We start from the raw sequence: 17,264 nt of genomic DNA on the forward strand, positions 1-17,264 counted from the left end.
TTTTCACCCTTTTCTTTTTCCTCACCCATCGCTTCATCCCCATCCCATTCTTATTTCATTTTTCTCGTTGTCCGTTTCCAGCGAAATTTTCATATACAGTTGAAAATTTCGCGAAACTCATACCGTGAATGCCATCCGACGAAATTCTCTCCACTTTCTCGACTAAATTCTCCGTAGAAACGAATGGACGAATTTCCCGCAGGTGGAATTCGTTAGGCTAAAGGGGCAGAGAATCCGTGACGGAAAACGCGCTGATCGAACGATAGACGCGCGATGACAAGGAGGTGACAGTGAACGAGACCGCGAAATAATTAAACAACGTCGAATTTAAATACGCAAGATTCGTCGATTAAATATTGAATTAATAGGAGTCGAAAAGCGTCATGGGACTGTAGACACGATCGACCCAGTTTCGTGTTAAACTCGTCGTAGAATTCGTTTATCGATTTCGCACATTGCCGCGAAAATTTGATTTTCTTGAAACCGAGGCGAACCGAACGAAGCTACCTGGCTTCACGCTCTCGCCACTTTATTTTTCGACGACAGCGTGTTCGGCTTTGAGTCGCTGTCTTCCTGAAATTATTTTCCATCCAACTTTCAAAAATATAGTCGTATCTCTCAATCGTAACCTCGTCGGTTTTCACGACGACGGAAATCTTGAGAAAAATCCGAAAGCGCGTCTACGATGCAGACGTCGCTCTACGTCGAAAATCATTGACTCTCGAATCGAAATCACTTTGATCCATCTTACGGCGCGATATTCTTTCGATTATTTATATTCGATTTTACTTGTCGTCTCTGCCTCTATTTCGTAGAATATACGTTCTTTCGGTATAAAATTCATTTCTGCTAATTATTTTGACGTATTTGAATAAAACGACGATAGAAAAGACTATATATATTTAAAAAAAAGGACGAATAGTTGAAAGCAGAGGTCGTATTAGAAAAAGACGAACGAGGTTAAGCGGGTGACAATCTGTGTTATTTCAACGGTTGGTGGCGGACAGAAAGCGGTTCGATATTGGATTTCGGTGTCGCGCAGATCCCAGTCCGCGATTCGATGTATAAGCTTACACGCAGCCAGCCTCGCAAAGGGGAAGGCAGATAGTTACTCGGATACTCCGGCGCCATTAGGCATTCAGGCTCGTTCGTGCAGACAGCTCGGAGCTCTCTTTATCTAAGAATATTTGTTCAGGCGAACTCGTTGAAATTGAAACGGCCAGATTCGCGTTGCTCTCGATTCCCTCTGGGCTCTTTCCCTGAAAAGTAACCAACCCGCGACCGACCTTCTTATTTATTTGCCGCGTCCAATTAAAGGTTTCGTTGGAAGATACCGAGTCGAGGTTGCAAATTAACATGGATCGCGTTAATTGTTTTCGCGTACGCTTCGTCGAACAACGAGCTTCCATCGCTTTTCTCGAGTAATTACGATGAAATCGTTTCGCGACCAACCTCTTTTCACGTACATGTGCCACCTCAGAGGCGGCACGGTGCAGGTGAGACACCGAAAGCCTGGCCTAGATTTGATTTCGTTCGTTTATACGTCGCTTCCACTTCCGTTTAACTTCATCGTCCCTCGAGTTGTGGGGAGCGAAGCCACAAAACCTTACTACGAATTTCACGCATCTCGAGTAAAGGGTCTCGCTCCTCCGGTCCCGTGACTCATTTCCGGAGGGAGGAGTTGTTTTTCGTCCTACCTCCGAAGTTTACCTATTTCTCCATGCGAGTTTATTTACGGAAAGTTGGCAAAAGAGAAACAGCCACTCGCCCACTCCTGAGAATAATACCGCAATTCCCGGTGTGCCTAGAATTAAGCGACCTTTGCATTTTTAATTGCGTTGTACAAGCGTTCTCGTCTCTCTTCGAATTCACCACGTCCCTTCTTTTCGCGCGCCTTCTTTCTCTTCTTCCTTTTTTCTTCTGGCTCTTTTCTTTTTTCCTTTTTTTTTTTTTTTTTTTTTCTTAAGCGATCGTTCGAAAGAAATCTTAAGATCAAGCACGGAAAGAACTCGTTTGCGAACGTTACAAGCTGATTAACGTTTCGACGATAGGTGATATCGATACGTCTTACAAACGAACACGCGTATTCGGATCGAGCGAAAATTGTAATAGGGATTGGTTCGGAGACACGAGTAGCGATCGGCCACGTTCCAGGACGTGCACGTACCATCCGAAATCCCTGATTTACCGCTCGAGGACCACGATCGCTATTCTCCCTAAGCGAAACGTGGCCACGCATATACCGGCCAACCGACGATGTGTGCGCCATATCCATATAGGCGCGTGTCTACTTATGCACGCGTGGACCGTTTGTTCGCGCGCGCATCCCACGATACACTTATCGAAACGCTCGAGGACGCGAGGGTTCGCCATTCCCGTTTATGTATATCTCCTGCGAGCAAATGCGCTTGTGCCACACGCCACCTCTCTCTGTGTTAGAGCCTCGTATCTATTTACCAGCCGACTCTGGTATTCAGACCGATGTTTACACGTATTGCCCCCGTCTCCTCTCACTTTAACGTACACAGGCCTGTCCTAAAGCGAATAGTTAAACTCGCTGGAACAGTGATTGGCCATCGGTCTGCTCTCTAATTCTTCCTTCCTCCCTCTAATTCTAATTCTTCCTTGTCGATTCGTACGAATCGTACGTACGCGCATATCCGATTACTCGACGAATAACAAAGTTGTAAATTCTGTCGATAGAAGGTCGTGGCACGTGTACCCAAGTTGCTAAGTACGAGAATCATCGAGTAATTATTATCAAAGTCGTGTCATCGGTGTAGGTTAGTCGAAGGTCACGAGAACTCGCCTAAGTTGTGTAGTTGGCGATCGAGGCCACTAGTTGGAGGATTATCGAGCTGGTAACACGGAGGATAGGATGTTTGTAATGCTTTCCTTCATCGCTTGCACGAGGAATTCTCCTGGATGGCAATCCGTTTTCAGAGCTAGTTTAGCCATACCGCGCTTACGCCAGTTGAGTGAGCTACCGCCATCGGCGTTACGTGTATGTAACAGGGCAAATTGAAACACAGAAACTACAAGTTGAGGCTCGCCGTTACGGGATTCGTGACAAGTTTATCGCTCTGATGGTTCATACCTTTCTCAACTCGAGTGTCGTGACGTTTTTGACAGAGTTTTTAGCAGAGAAGAAAGAAGATCGCTCGGCAAAACGACGTTCGCGTAATTAACGTAAAATTTAAAGCGACACTTAGAATACAGAGATCTTTCGCTGCGTATTCGACCAACGAAAGAATCTCTGTCCTCTCTTTTCATTTTCCATCCTCGATAGTCGTGTCATCCCCTTGCGAGCATCTGCTTGAATTTTACAAAACACAGACGACGGTGATGGCGAACGTACGGATGGATAGACGAATATACGGCCCGAGTTTTCTTTTCCCTCGGTTTCCTCTCGTCGATCTTACCCTCCTCCGCTTTTTCCTACCCTCTGCTCCCTCTTCTTCTCCAAACCGGTGTTTCTGCTTCTCCCTCCAAGTATTTCTCTTCGTCTAGATTTAAAGTCGAGGCATTGTCACCGCTTCTCCACAGCGTAACGACCTTTCTATTCCCCTACCAGGTTCCGCTTCTTCCGTAGCGCTTCCCTGTCTGTTGCGTAGCCACGGCTTACCATCTCCAACTCTTTCACCCCTCTTCACTCTCGCCTTGCTTCACCCTGCTTCCTTTCTTTCTCTTTCCACGTTCTGAAGATCGAGTCGAGTGGCTCGGCGTTTTGCGTGTCCCGGCAATTATCCCTTGTACTCGTTAATCTCTCCCACCGCGTGAAACCCTTCTTTCTCCTCTGCATCCTCGTGTCTCTGTCGTACTCGTATTCGCTCGAGCAACTCTGCACGTAAATGCACGCGCGTTCCGTCAACCTTGTTGTCTCACGTGAGAGCACTCCGAGTACTTTTGCCTCCTAGTCCTCACCCCTCTTTTGTCCCGATTCTCTCTGTATGTGTATGTACGTTGAACAACCGGCGACTCAAATATTTTAGAAGCTCGCCGAGCTCAGCTCGTACACGCGCCACACTCCACCGAGCGGATTTCTCGCCTCTGTCCCCCGAATTTACTTCTCTCTGTAGTCTTTCCCGATGTAAGGCTTCTGAATTCTTACTTCTTTGCACTTATTCGCTCGACGTACGCCGAATGGGAAGCTTCGAATTCGCATTCCAGTTGCCGATATGCCACTTCCAACGTTCTTCCCCAGGTAGTACTCGTCCGAATCAGCTGGTGGAATTATCTTCGTTCTGTTCGATGCCTCGAACAAGGGGAGTAGCTGAAACGAAGAAACGTAAAATTTGGTGTGGTTTCGCTTGACCGAAATTTAAGACTACAGTGCCACGTCCGTATAATTTTGGGGTCCCGTGCCACCATTTAACTCGCACGTGCCTTTAGTCCAGCTCTGAACGCCAACATTATTACCGAGCTTAAAGCTCGCGTGCCTTGTAATCTTGAGCAGTGGAAACTACATAATGCGGCAATTACCAGATCGTTTCAACGCAGTCTCGTGCTGTGCCTCGCACCACTGTTTTTCAGATTGAATCGCGAACGTATTTCAAGTCCGATATCGTTCAAAGAGTTTCTATTTGTCGGAAAATTTTGAAGAAGCATCGATTTAACGGACGATCGTGGCTCGTTAACGAGCTCCGAGAAATATAGGAAAACGAGAAACATTCCGGTGGAGAGCAATTTCGGTGAATTATTCCGCGTCGAGAGTTTCTCGTCCGTTGCGAGACGTTCGACGTTTTCACGGCAAAAAAAATAATCGCGTGCGAAACGCCGGCAACCCGCTGCGAGGCAAAGGTTAAATCTAAATGGACTACGGTCAGCCAGAAACGATTATCGATTTTCCTCGATATTCTCTCACCTTTGAATTTCCTGTTTAGAATACAAAGTGACTGCATCGCTCGAGCGATTGTTTCCGCGATGACGCCTTTCAATAGAAGTTTCTTCTATATAATTTTCAATATATTAATCGGCTGGATGACTCTGTTTTTACCGGCTATTCGACTTTTCGTATGCAAATTCTTGGAAAATGGTTTACGTCCCTTGCATCGTGCGGTTATTCAAAATTCCGTTGGCCGACGTAATCAATGTGCCTGGATTTTGTAGGAAACGTTACCGGAGGTTCGATAGAATACCTTCTTCGCTTTTGAAGGATCGCCTCCCTGTTTCCTAGATCGTCGTGAAAGAAACCCGAACGATCCCGTTTTGTCATGACGGCAGTCGTTTTCGGGCCCTGCCCCTTCGGATTCCTGTTTTGCACACGTAGCACGTTTCCTACGTACCAGTCATCCCTTCTTTTCCTCTCCCTTTCCTCTGCTATTTTATACATTTTTCCTATCGCATTCGTATTTCACGTGTCCGTGCCAGCGACCGAATCTCGCGTCCGGCTTTAAATCTGGCTCCGTGATGTATCGTTCACCCACCGCTTGTTTGCCAGCTTCTTCTTGAAGAAACAAAGCCTAAGAATATGACGCTTCTGGAAGAAATATCGTTCGAGTAACGTTGGCAACTTCTCCATGAAAAAGGAGAGCGGGAAAGAAAACCAAAAGGGGCAAACGTATTTACCTTAATTTATCTTTGTTTCGAGCGATTGCTCTCGATCGAGCAGGCAGTTCGAACCGGAAGCTAGGATGCTATTCTCGTCTTTGAATTGTCTAATCGTACTCTACGGTTTTCCTGGCCAACTGCAAAATCTTTTTCAACGGAACTCGAACAATCTGGTACGTGATTGTTGTCGTCGCCGGTTTACGAACGCATCTATTTCTTTTAAGCATCTCCACGAACGCTGTTCGCATCGATAATTTAACATGGAATGGAACTGCTTCGGGACAGCGTCGTGTCGTTTCTCAAGAATCTTCTCGCGCGTCGCTTTTCAATCTTGAATCCGGAATTCCAATACGTGCCGGACCAGTAAACGTCCTTCTCCCGTTTACAGGCGGTGCCAACACGACCATTGAAAACCGTTTTCTGATTACACAGTCCCGACGTTTTCTCGTTATGCTACCTGACATTTTCTCATTATAGATTACGTTCACCGAACTCGTGAAAAACGTACTCTCGCGAAGAACGTCTCGCTCTTTCCTTTTCTCTTTCTCCCTTCCGATTCGCTATTGATCCACTAGATCCGCCATACGTTCCTGTGTACATGTATAAATAACGTTTCTATATATTTATATATATGGATAATATATACATATACGTGCATACATATACATATATGTGTGTGTGTATTCAAAGGAAACTGTTTTCTCGTTTAACATTTGCTTTTCAAAATGAGAGGGAAAAAAAACGGAGAAAACGAAAGAGCGAAGGAAAAAGAAAAAATACATTCGTCGACCGTCAACACGGGAATAACGGTGGTTACGCAAATACCGGTGTTTGCACCGAGTATTCGTCCCATGACGGGAAAATATTATCGCGTTACAATCACGCGTTTCGCGCACAAATACCATTTTATCAAAGGCGACGAAATAGGAGCGAAACAACACAGAAACCTGTGGTGAACGAGACTGCGATCGCTCGCCACCGCGCCAGATCCCCTCACGCTTCGCGGCAACGAGACCTCAGGCGATCCTGTATTCTCTCCGAAGAAATATTCGATTGGAAAACGGAAGAAGATTGGATGGCGGACTTATCCTCGCACATATTATCTTAGTGGAAAGTTAGAGAATAGATCGCTTGTCGTCTATTGTACGAATCCAAGGGTTACTCCGTCTGGCGCGGCTTCCGTTTAATTACAAATTAACAGGTTTAATCAGGAAACTTGCCAGCTCGAGTAGCCCCGTATTTTCGCGTCAAGTAACACCAGCCTCCATTCCCGCAATATTATCACCATCGGCGCAGCGCAAACACGACCTATAGGCAACCGCATCGTTCATCGCCACCTTATTGGCTAAACTTGCTAACTAATTTTATTAAAACGCCTCCCCTCTCTTGAATTTCATTCAAGAACCTCGTTACTCCCATCTCCGCGATTACGCTACTCGCAAGTTGGATTGGGGAAGACGACAGAATAGAGTGAGAGAGGAATCTTTATCTCTGACAGAAACTGGTATCGCCATTACTACTGGCTTCTTCGAGATGTCCAGTTTGCCCGGGGTGTTTGAACGAGATAATAAGATCGTAGTGAACGTTGTCTTTCTCGTGTTGAGTTTTTTTTCGTTTAAAATTAACGTCTTCCCCGTCGGTAGTTGTTCAGGATGCACGCGATTCGCTTTGCTTCGAGATAAGAGAGAGAGAGAGAGACAACGCGAATCTCTTTTGCTCCGGACGTAAAGGCGACGAGGCGAAGAAAACGGAGGACGCTTCGAAGGAAAAGAAGTTGACGAAAAAGAAAACAGAACCGGGAACGAGGATAAAAAGTTGGCGTAGTAAAATACTACCTCGATGTTTATTTAGTTTCACGCTTTCTCTGCAGCTCGTGGTGTTCATAGAGGTCTTGGTTACCGCGTACTGCTACGGAACACGGAATATCGTAGTAAATTACGGTGTTTGGGACGTTTATAGCTCCGTTGTTCTGCCGATAACGATCTGTTCGCTTGAAAATATTCCCCCGTATCTTTCTCTTGGCGCATGAATCCTTGCCTCGCAAATCATTTACCGAGACGAAGCGTGTCGACTCGAACGGATTCCTGGATACGTTTTACCCGTAACCATCTCGAAGATGCGCAGATATCATCGAGACAAGATATAAAGACCGTCGGACACGAGTCGACAATTTCCAGTGATGATTTCGTCACGTGTACACTCGGTAATAATAATCCAAAACCGTAACAGAACCGTAACAGCCATTAGCGATCGTACACTCGATTCGACACGCCTGCTACTTTTATTGAAATCGTAATTTATGGAGAAAACACATCTGCGTAATAAAGCGCGGGTCATTAATTTTTCTGGCGCGGCAGCCGCGACTGGAAGGGGAGTAATATTTTCGCGCGCGTTTTACCTCTGGTCGCGTCTACCTCGGCCGGTATTCACCGTTCACCACCACTTAATGTCCCGTTGCTCCGGCAGAAACAGTTAAATCGTGGCTGAGTTTGGTGTTCTTTTAACGATCCTCCTTTTTCTCTTTCGTCGTCGCTACGTTTTCTCCGTTCCGAACGTTGCCTCGCTCCAACAACCAAGTAAAAAGGTTTTACCTTATCCACGACCAGCCAATACTCTTGAATTTTAGAGCTTTCGTTTGTTTTGATCACGGGCTACGTTCAAAGTTTGACAACCAACCACTTAGCTACGCGTCTCGGTGTATCGATAGAATGGTAGCGCCAGTGTCTGACCGAGACGGCCGTGTTCTACTTGCTCCTTGAGCACGTTACCGAGTACAGCGCTCCTCAAGTACGAAACCTTCATTAGAACTATCGGAATTAGTTACTCGACCGAAGATTGATAATTCTGTAGAGAATTTTCCAGAATTTCCTCGAATTCTTGATCGCGAGGATTATTTTATTGGCACGAGATCGAATTACGCGAACCTGTTTTTACGACATCGACGCGCTCAACGCGATCAGTTTTTTGGCATTAAGCCATCGTTGCCAAAAACAACCGCACTACTCGGTAAATCGATATACCGGGTGACCGATCGCGAAACAAATTGCGCAATCGATAAATTGTAATTATTCGACAGCAGTCTGGTCTGACAGGTTTTAAAAATCATTACGAACCCGTGTTCGAGCCGTTATTTGATTATTCGTCGAACGAAACGAGTGATCAAATAAAAAAGTTGGATACGGACAAGATCGATTGCCACGATAATATTTATTATCGATAAGTTGACTAAACAAGAATAATTCTTTAATTTATCATTGACGGCGATATGGCTTTGATATCAAAAAATGGAAGAAGAAGAAGAAAACGGAAAGGTAGAACATTAGCGGCGGTATTTCTGGGTCGGAAAGTTGACACGAATCGTTCGATATTGTAAAATCAAGTGCAACCCGATATTGACTCGCCGTTAATAAAATGGCAATATTAAATTATCGGGAGCACAATATTACGTCGATATTGGGTAAATGTTTAATATGCAGATACCAGAGTAATCGATACGGAACAAATAAAAATGTAATTTCGCGCAGTTGTGTTCTACGTTCGGTGCACCACAGCGTATCGGGTTATGCGCATCTACGTTAATCAACGTGTTCCTATTGGTCGTAATTTATTATTGTAAGTTATGAAACGACGCGGCTCGGTGTGGTAACGCTGGCTACTACTCTCCTTCCTTTCTCTCTTTTTTCGTTCTTGTTTTTTAACGCGTACCTATGTATGGCGATGTTACGTACAACAAAACTAGCGATACTCAGAGTGGTGGATTTAGTAGTCGCGGAGAGGGCTTGCCACGCGCACTTCTATTTAAACGTACGAGCTTATCGTGGCAAAGAGGGATCAAAGTGACAGGTAAGAAGCGCGACAAGACGAATTTCATCAAAGTTGTCGGCCGAAGGGGAGACTATCTAGATGTTGTTTTTTCTTCGCCAGCAAACGTTTCCACCGCTGTCCCATTTCGGTGACAAATGTTTTTAGAGAAGACAGAAAAGAGGAGGGGACGAAGAAATTGATGGGCAAAATTAGGATCGTTGTTTATTCTAACGGTTGCGCCGCGTATTACACCGAATCTCGAAGAGAATAGAACGAGCATGAATTTTTGCATAAATATTTTCGAGAGAAAATTCCACTTACATAATCACGCACCGGTCTTCGGCGCGGTATCTTTCAGCCGGTTTTTCCGTATCCCGGTAACGGTAGATCGCGACCGGATATCGGCGTCCAACAGCTGCTAATGAACTCCATTGAAATGAATCGTCGAACCGATGATAATTAGCGTTCTACCGAGGTCCTCTGGCTGGACGGTCTTTCAGCGAGGCAATCGCGCGTCTCGCTCTCTCGAACGCGAAAATGGTGGATCGTAATTACAAAGCGGCGAGTTCCCGACGAGCAACATAGGTGGTCGGTTTTCGGAAAAGGGTAGCGAAGGCCTCAACCGGCTTTGCCAGTGACAGGTAGATGAAAAGCCTCGTTAAAATGTCCGCGATTCCGGAGCGAACGTGGGAGGATCGTGGAACCAAGATCGTAACCGGGAACACGATGAGAGTTATGTCAGGGGAGTTGAAACGCCGTTCTAAGCATCAGGACTAAGTTACTGCTCCGTAGACGAGCTTGATGCACGAACTAATTAAACAGAAATTTAATACGAAGGATTAATTTGCCCGATATTCCGTTTCTCAGCAAATGGAATCTCACGACGATTAAACGCTAGCCTTCGAGCTTCTTTGGTCCCCGTATCGAGCATTTGGGAAACGTCTAACGTCTCTCATCGGTTATAGATTTCCGTCCGAATCGTCGCGACACGACCTGTCGTCGAACTTTGTTTTTCTACGATAGGATTAAAAAGAGGTCGAATAACAGCTACGACGAACATTTGCGATTAAAACATCGTGTACGGTTATTGGAATATCGATAGATTTCAAAAGCGATATCGTTATTTACGTAGGATCGTAGAAGTGCTAATTATTAGAGATGGAATGAAATTCAGTGTATTAACGTAACCGTGGACAGACTCGCGTAGGAATCCAATGTATTTAACATCAAGATCCATTACACGAATTACACGCTCCTGACGACTCGATGACGAGACGGAAAAATGTGTCGGCGAAATGCGTGTCCATCGACGTGGCAAAGCTTTACGGCTTAATTACGACCACGTCACGTGGCTCGTTATACCAATTACGAATATTGTCGATATTTAAATAAACTCCGTTTTCCAGTCCAGTAAATAGTCGGTTGAGTTTTCCAAGCGACCCGTTTATACGTAGCAATGTTAACGAAGTTTATTTGCTCGAACACACATTGATGATCTGTAATAAGTAGAAACGAGAATCGTCCGACACTCGAAGAATTAAACGAAAATACGGTAATCTCGTTTTCGTATTTCCCCCTTCTCTTTCATTCTCTTCGATCGCGCGATTGGTAACCGCACTTACTTTACGTCGAATTATTCGAATCGCGCGTTATTTACCTCGAATCGACAGACGTCCATCCGCCTCGCAATCTACCACCTCGATAATATTTTTCCTGGCAAAGTTGCTCCATTGCATCTCGTATGCGAGCTTGTGCTTCGCAACTTTACGGCGACCGCGGACTTTGATCTGTCGATGTTTGTAACCGCTGAAATATCCAAATTTGCCGAGACAGTCGGAAGATGTGTAATACGGAAATGGTAGCAAATGTGCGTAAAACTGAAACTTTGCCGCCGTATTCTGTATCATTCTTGGCAACGCTGGTCGATCGAGAGGAACGAAACGTAAGTAACGTTGACACGCGAGCTTTTATCTCACGATATCAAAAGAGAATAATCCTCGAAGGTATTTACAACGTAGCGAAACCTCGTGTTCGCGATTAATCGACCAAACGATGTTTTACGATAGGAGAGCCCGTTTCTGGGGAAAAAAATTTGTTACTTTCACAGAAAAAGCACGTGGCATTGTGCGAGTCAGTGAGGGGATTAAAGAAAAGAGAGTGGCACGCAGAGGGATTTGGTGTACACTAACGGTTCATTACAAGCGTAGTCGAAGGTTCGCCGTTGGTCGAAAGCTACGCTTTTGCGAAGAGAGAGGTCACTCGCAAACCTGGCGCGCATACAAAGATAGCGGTACATACAGGGAGCAGCAGCGGCTACATAAACGATGACGGAGCACAGACGACAGCCAAAACCCGCGAGCGTTTTAATCTACCGCCCGGCAAAGCTATTATTCGCTACCGGTGGAAGTCATTTCGAGATGGTACACGTTCGTCCGACTTCCTGTGCGGTGTTCCGCCGCGAGAAACAATGGAAATTAGAACTTTACTCGGTGAGTCGCGTCCGACCCGAGTGAAATCTATACGTTATCGCTTTATTCGGGCTAATCACGTGCTGCGCTCGCGCGCTACCTTTGAATCGCAGTTACGTTTTCAACGGTTGAATCTACCTTCGTTCCCAAAACCTTCGTTTGGTTGACCGCAAGATCCGCGAATAACGAATGCGCGAACGAAACCGATGAAAAAAAGAACGCTGGCAACCATTGCTATCCACTTATTGGAAACGGTACACGTCCATTTACGGACAGATAATTTGTGCGACATTTGGCAGCTGTTTCTTTGCTCCTGTGACGAGGTTCCCTCGATAATTACCAGTTCCCAGTTGGTGCGGACGCCCTAACCTTTTTCTACCCGTTACTCCCCTTGGTCGATCAGCGAACGCGTTAATCTCCATCTTCGACGTTCCAACGGATCCGACGTTATATTATACCTTGATAGGATACCCGGCTACCATCCATTTCCTTAATCGTACCTCCTGGAAACTTTTAACGATTCCGCCTCGATGAAAGCGTAATATTGATCTTTCTTGTATCGTTATGGATGAACCGTGTACCACCGACCGCTACACTTCTTCGGCTAAGGAACCTACCGAAAGATTGCAAGACGCGACACGATACCGAAAGACGTATCGATCGGACGAATCCGAGGAATCTGTCGGTTACCTTGATACCTTCTAAACGACAAGTGGGTATCCGCGTGGTAATTTAGCACAAATCATTCCGGGCATGGCAGGTCGATACCCGGGAAACTTTGATTATAGTCGGAAATATTCGACAGTTTGAGCTTTAGCGTAAAGAGACAACACAGATTTCGGAAGACGTCGGTTGACGGATTTATGGGCGATCTGCGATCGAAGAAGAGGCAGCCGAAACTGGAAAGGAAGACGCGGCGAGCTAAATTTGGCCAGGAACACGTATGATTTACCGCTTTATTTAAAGGCTATTAGCGGTTAACGAGAAGGTTGACATATCCACTTTTCCACCGCGAGAACAATTTAGTAGCAGGTTGCACGCCAACTCCGCCCTCGCCCTCTCCTATGAGTTATCATCCTTTGAAAACACGGTTGTACATCTTCCGAAACATTAATCTTACAGGAATCCCTGCACGCTGCATGCCGCGCACGGTACATGACAGCACGAAATAAAGCCCTTCGTATTTGTAAACGACCAGCTGGCCCGGTACCTCGTTAAAGCTTAACGTCGGCCACTTTGAAACAGGCTCGAATTTCCAATTGGTCTAATTCCGTGGAGCGAGTCAGCGCCAAAGAGTCGCACGGATCGAATAATTAGCGCGCGAGGACGCCGCGAAAATTCACCGACCTGCCCTAGGAACACGCTTGCCTGCTAATGGGAGGTGACATTTTTTTTTCGTCGATTTTTGCGCGTCGTACGAAATAGCCCGTTCACCACGTTCGACCGTCTCGAAATTACTCGGCAGCAACGGGAAAGCGACCCCTCTAATGAGCGAAACAATTTCAGCGGTGTATCAACCAGTGGCGAGATTCCGCTTCATTTGACTAGCTCTCTTCTCCGTGAAGGCGGAACGTGGTAATAGATTGCTCGCTGCGAAACTATTTACCGATTTAAACGTTCTATAAATCTTGCCTACCGGTTGGACGAAGATTTTACTTAAAGGCAGAGGGGACGAGCTACGTGCACTCCCCTCTGCCGACGCAGAAATTTATCGCTTTATTTAAGGGGCTACGAGACGCAACGGACTACGACGCACACTCGCTTTTGCACCCGGCCGAGTATTTACTGTGTTCGTGCACGCCAGCGACCACGCTTCTCTCTCACTCTATATCGTCTTCACCAGCAAACCAAGAACCCGAAGAAACTTCGCCGCCGAACCCTTTCCCGATCAAATATTTATGAAACCGATACTACGCGGATCCGAGAACGGCCCAATAATTGCGTACAAGACAGAGGGGAATCGAGTAAATACATCGGCAGATCCACCACGACCTTGTCTGCCTTTTTCTGTCCATCGTCGCGAACTTTTCCTACTTGCTCGTTGCCGTCACCTTCGTAAATGAATTTTCGTTACCAACGAAAGGGAGGAGAAAGAAGAATCGATAGTCGGATCTCAAGGTTAGGAAGAACTAGGCGTGTTCGAGGTATGAAAGACGATTGATCGCACTCGCATCGCCAACGTGACACCGACAACGAGGAAACTACGTATCGATACGAGCCCGGGAGAAAATTGACCCGGGTCAGGTGAGACGTATCGTTTCTTAACACGCGATTTTGTCCACGCTCATGCTCGACCGAACTTTCCAAGGAATTTCCACGAGCTGGTGGCCACGATATGAACGGTTAGCGTTAGCTAAATCGCGAGCCAGTGAGAAAGAATCGATGAGATACTGTTTAACGCCGTTGATCGCGGCTTTATTATCAAAGGAACTGAGTTGTCTGGAATAAGTGAAAAATACAAGCGCTAGGAAATGCCCGACGAGAATAGAAGGCAAAGTGGTCGATCTATCCGGTCGACGATCGAAAAAGGACGAACGAAGAGCACGAAAGGTCCTTCCACTGCGAATCGATTCCTATTTTTCGAAACGGAATTAAGATAAAGCTGAAACGTTGGGAAGGTTCGTCGGGACGTTTAAATTTCCGGCGGACGAATGCTTGCAATTCTCTAATGTATCCTATTCGATTCGATCGATGCAGTTAGACGAACCATATCCCGGAGCAAAGAGGAAGAAACGAGCGACTATTCCCGGTTTCCTTTCCGCGTGGTCGACCGAAATCGCGCGCGCGGAAAAGTCGTAGCCTAGGTTAGATTAGAGTAAAAGATTTAAAGCGGTCGATCGGAAGTATGCGTGGTATTCGTGTGCAGACCAATTTCGACGGACCATAATCCGGACGCGTAAACGTTCCAGATAAAAAGACACCTGCCAGCGGAAATGACCGATCATGCCGAAGCATCTCGTTGTACCGCGTATGCATCGCGCTCGTTCCGACCGCATCGCAATAAATAACCGGTTTTAGAGTGGGCCATGGATACTTCCTTCCGATTGTCCGACTTGCCCTTGCTTTTACTACTGTCGTTAACGACCCTCGTCGAGCGCTCTTTGTTGCTTTCCCTTTCTCGCGTTCGCGTGCGAGTACTCGTGAAATTTTATTGAAACGTACCGTTTCTTTCGCGAACGAGTGTACCGCTGTTGTGCACCGCTTCCCACGAAAACAAAACCTTTCGTGCATTTAGAAATACTCGTCTCGCATGACAGCTACACCCTCGCCTTGCCTTTATATCGTACGAATAAAGCAACGACCGCGTAAAATAATCGCGTATAAAGGCCAACCATTTTCACGTTGTGTAACGAAAGTTCTCTTTTCGATTCGTAAGTTCCGGCTCGTCGTTGCCTTCGTCGCTGACATTTACGAAAGTCGCGGAATAATCGCACGTCCTTGAGAGTCGACAAAAAACTTCTCTTACCGCTTGATCGATCAAAAGAAGGAACATCTCGTGACACGTGCAAGAGTAGGTTGACCGACTTTCCCTCGGTCCATATCTTTTCCTCTCTCTTTTCAACCGGTCTTCCGTTTTTCTTTCATTCGCGCCTGCTGCTCCTCTCTTCTGTTCTACCCCATCCTCCCTTCTTCCTCATCCTCTCCGTGTTCGTGGAAAAGCTCTTTGAATGACCGCATACGACTACACGCTTATCTAAGGAGAACCCTTTTATGTTAGGAATTCATCGACATGAAGGCACGGAAACGCCAGAAGCGACGTGCAGTCGGCAAATGTCACGTGAACGTAATTTATTTACGAGTCGAAGAAGAACGCCAGTGCGATCGGTTGTCTCATGCGAAAAACGTTATGGAATCGATCACCTTTGTCGGTCAGTCTATTGCACGGTGGATCGTACGGTTTGGAGAAATTAACGGTGCTCGATATCGGAGAAAACAGGTGCGAGAGTCGCGCTTCTTCAAGCTCGATCCTTCGTCCAGAGACCAACATGCGAGACGCGGTTACGGAATATTTAACAGCGTAAACGTATCTGTGCGTCGCTTGTCCGCGTTTGCCCTAGGGAATATCATCCTTCCATCTTTATTCTTACATCCAACGCAGCGACTGTCGAACAATAAACGTAACGCGAGTTTTATTTTCGCTCTTAGTCACTTCGTCGCGCGGCTCGTACCACGGCATAATAAAACCTTTTATATCGTAGCCCTGCGTTGGCTCGGTATCTTCACGAAGAGACGGCTAGAAGCGCAGAAACTGTCCTTTCCTGCTATTGTCGAAGCTGCACGATATATTTCGCGGACATGCCGCTCGCGTGACTTCGCCATGGACATAATAAAAGCCCGAGATCCGTCCCCGCTCCCCGTTCCATCGTTGCTCCTCCATTACCACGCTTCACTCCGATTGGACACGTTTCTTTAAGGGTCTTGCTACCCTCTCGACCGCAGTAGATTGGCTGCTCGCGAAGTTGCTCGTTTTCTCGACGGTCGCGGAAAAGGCCACGTTCCCACGGGTCCCAAGAGCGCATCGTGTCGCGTGACCAGAGGCGTAACGAGCTGCGCGTTCGTTGCTCGCACCGACAGTGGCTAATGGAGCCGTGTCACCGAGGAAATGCTCTCCGACTCACTTATCGTGACCGTGATCGTTGGTCCGCGATCGTCCGACGATTAAGTCTGCGCAAAATCGAATACGAGGGAAATCTTCTACCACGTTTTTCTTCGTATTCCTCTCGCAAAAGAGGGAAGGAAAAAAAGCTAAAAAGGAACTGGGGAGCTCGTTTGGAATTCAATTTTTCGGAAGCTCGATCTCAAATGCTTGGGGAAATTTTTCCGAAACGATGCCGACCGTCTTGCCGAGAAACGGCGAATAGAGGGAAAGAAAGAGAGTGGTCTGGTGGTGAGCAGCGTTTAAATTGGTAAGAACGCGGTAAAAGCGAGAACCGTCTGCTCGCGGGTTCGTCGTTTAACGATCTCGTATTATATGCAGTAGAACACCCGCTTTAATTAAAGATTATGATGCGTGAAATGAAAGCGAGCTGGACAGACGAATCCTTAGTTTTTGTTCTTTTCTATAAAGGCAACGGTCATGGCTAGGGCAGGCAGAGGGTGGGCGATGCAGAGGGAGGTAATAGACCGAAAGCGAAAGACGCCTCATAGCCTGAAATTGAAGGCGATCTACGGAAAATGATACCGCGAGCGACGAGGTTAGCGAAGAAAACTTTCTTCCTGACGATTGCTGTATCTTGGCCGCGCGGCTCTCGACACCGAATCGCCTCGTCTTTCGATCCTTTTTACAATTGGACATCGAGAAACAAAAAGTTAAGTGTCCCAGACGAGAAATTTCTTCGCTGTGACATCCTTCTTTGTAGCCAGAGACGCAGCTGACCCGACCTCAACGAGCAATTTCCTAGGTTGAACAACTCGTTCGAGTGGAAGTCCGGATTCCGGAGC

At 46.5% G+C, this 17,264-nt stretch overlaps 2 protein-coding genes across 4 annotated transcripts in view; one reads left to right on the forward strand and one right to left on the reverse strand.

The window, feature by feature from the left end:
- LOC132913017 (nephrin-like) overlaps positions 1 to 17,264 on the forward strand; it is a 254,709-nt gene that overhangs the window by 128,728 nt on the left and 108,717 nt on the right. The gene's annotated exons all lie outside the window — the stretch shown is intronic.
- The window catches only part of LOC132913035 (glucose dehydrogenase [FAD, quinone]-like), a 95,730-nt gene that overhangs the window by 77,285 nt on the left and 1,181 nt on the right, over positions 1 to 17,264 (reverse strand). The window lies entirely within an intron of this gene.

Source organism: Bombus pascuorum, chromosome 12 (assembly GCF_905332965.1).
Source record: "Bombus pascuorum chromosome 12, iyBomPasc1.1, whole genome shotgun sequence".
NCBI lineage: Eukaryota > Metazoa > Arthropoda > Insecta > Hymenoptera > Apidae > Bombus > Bombus pascuorum.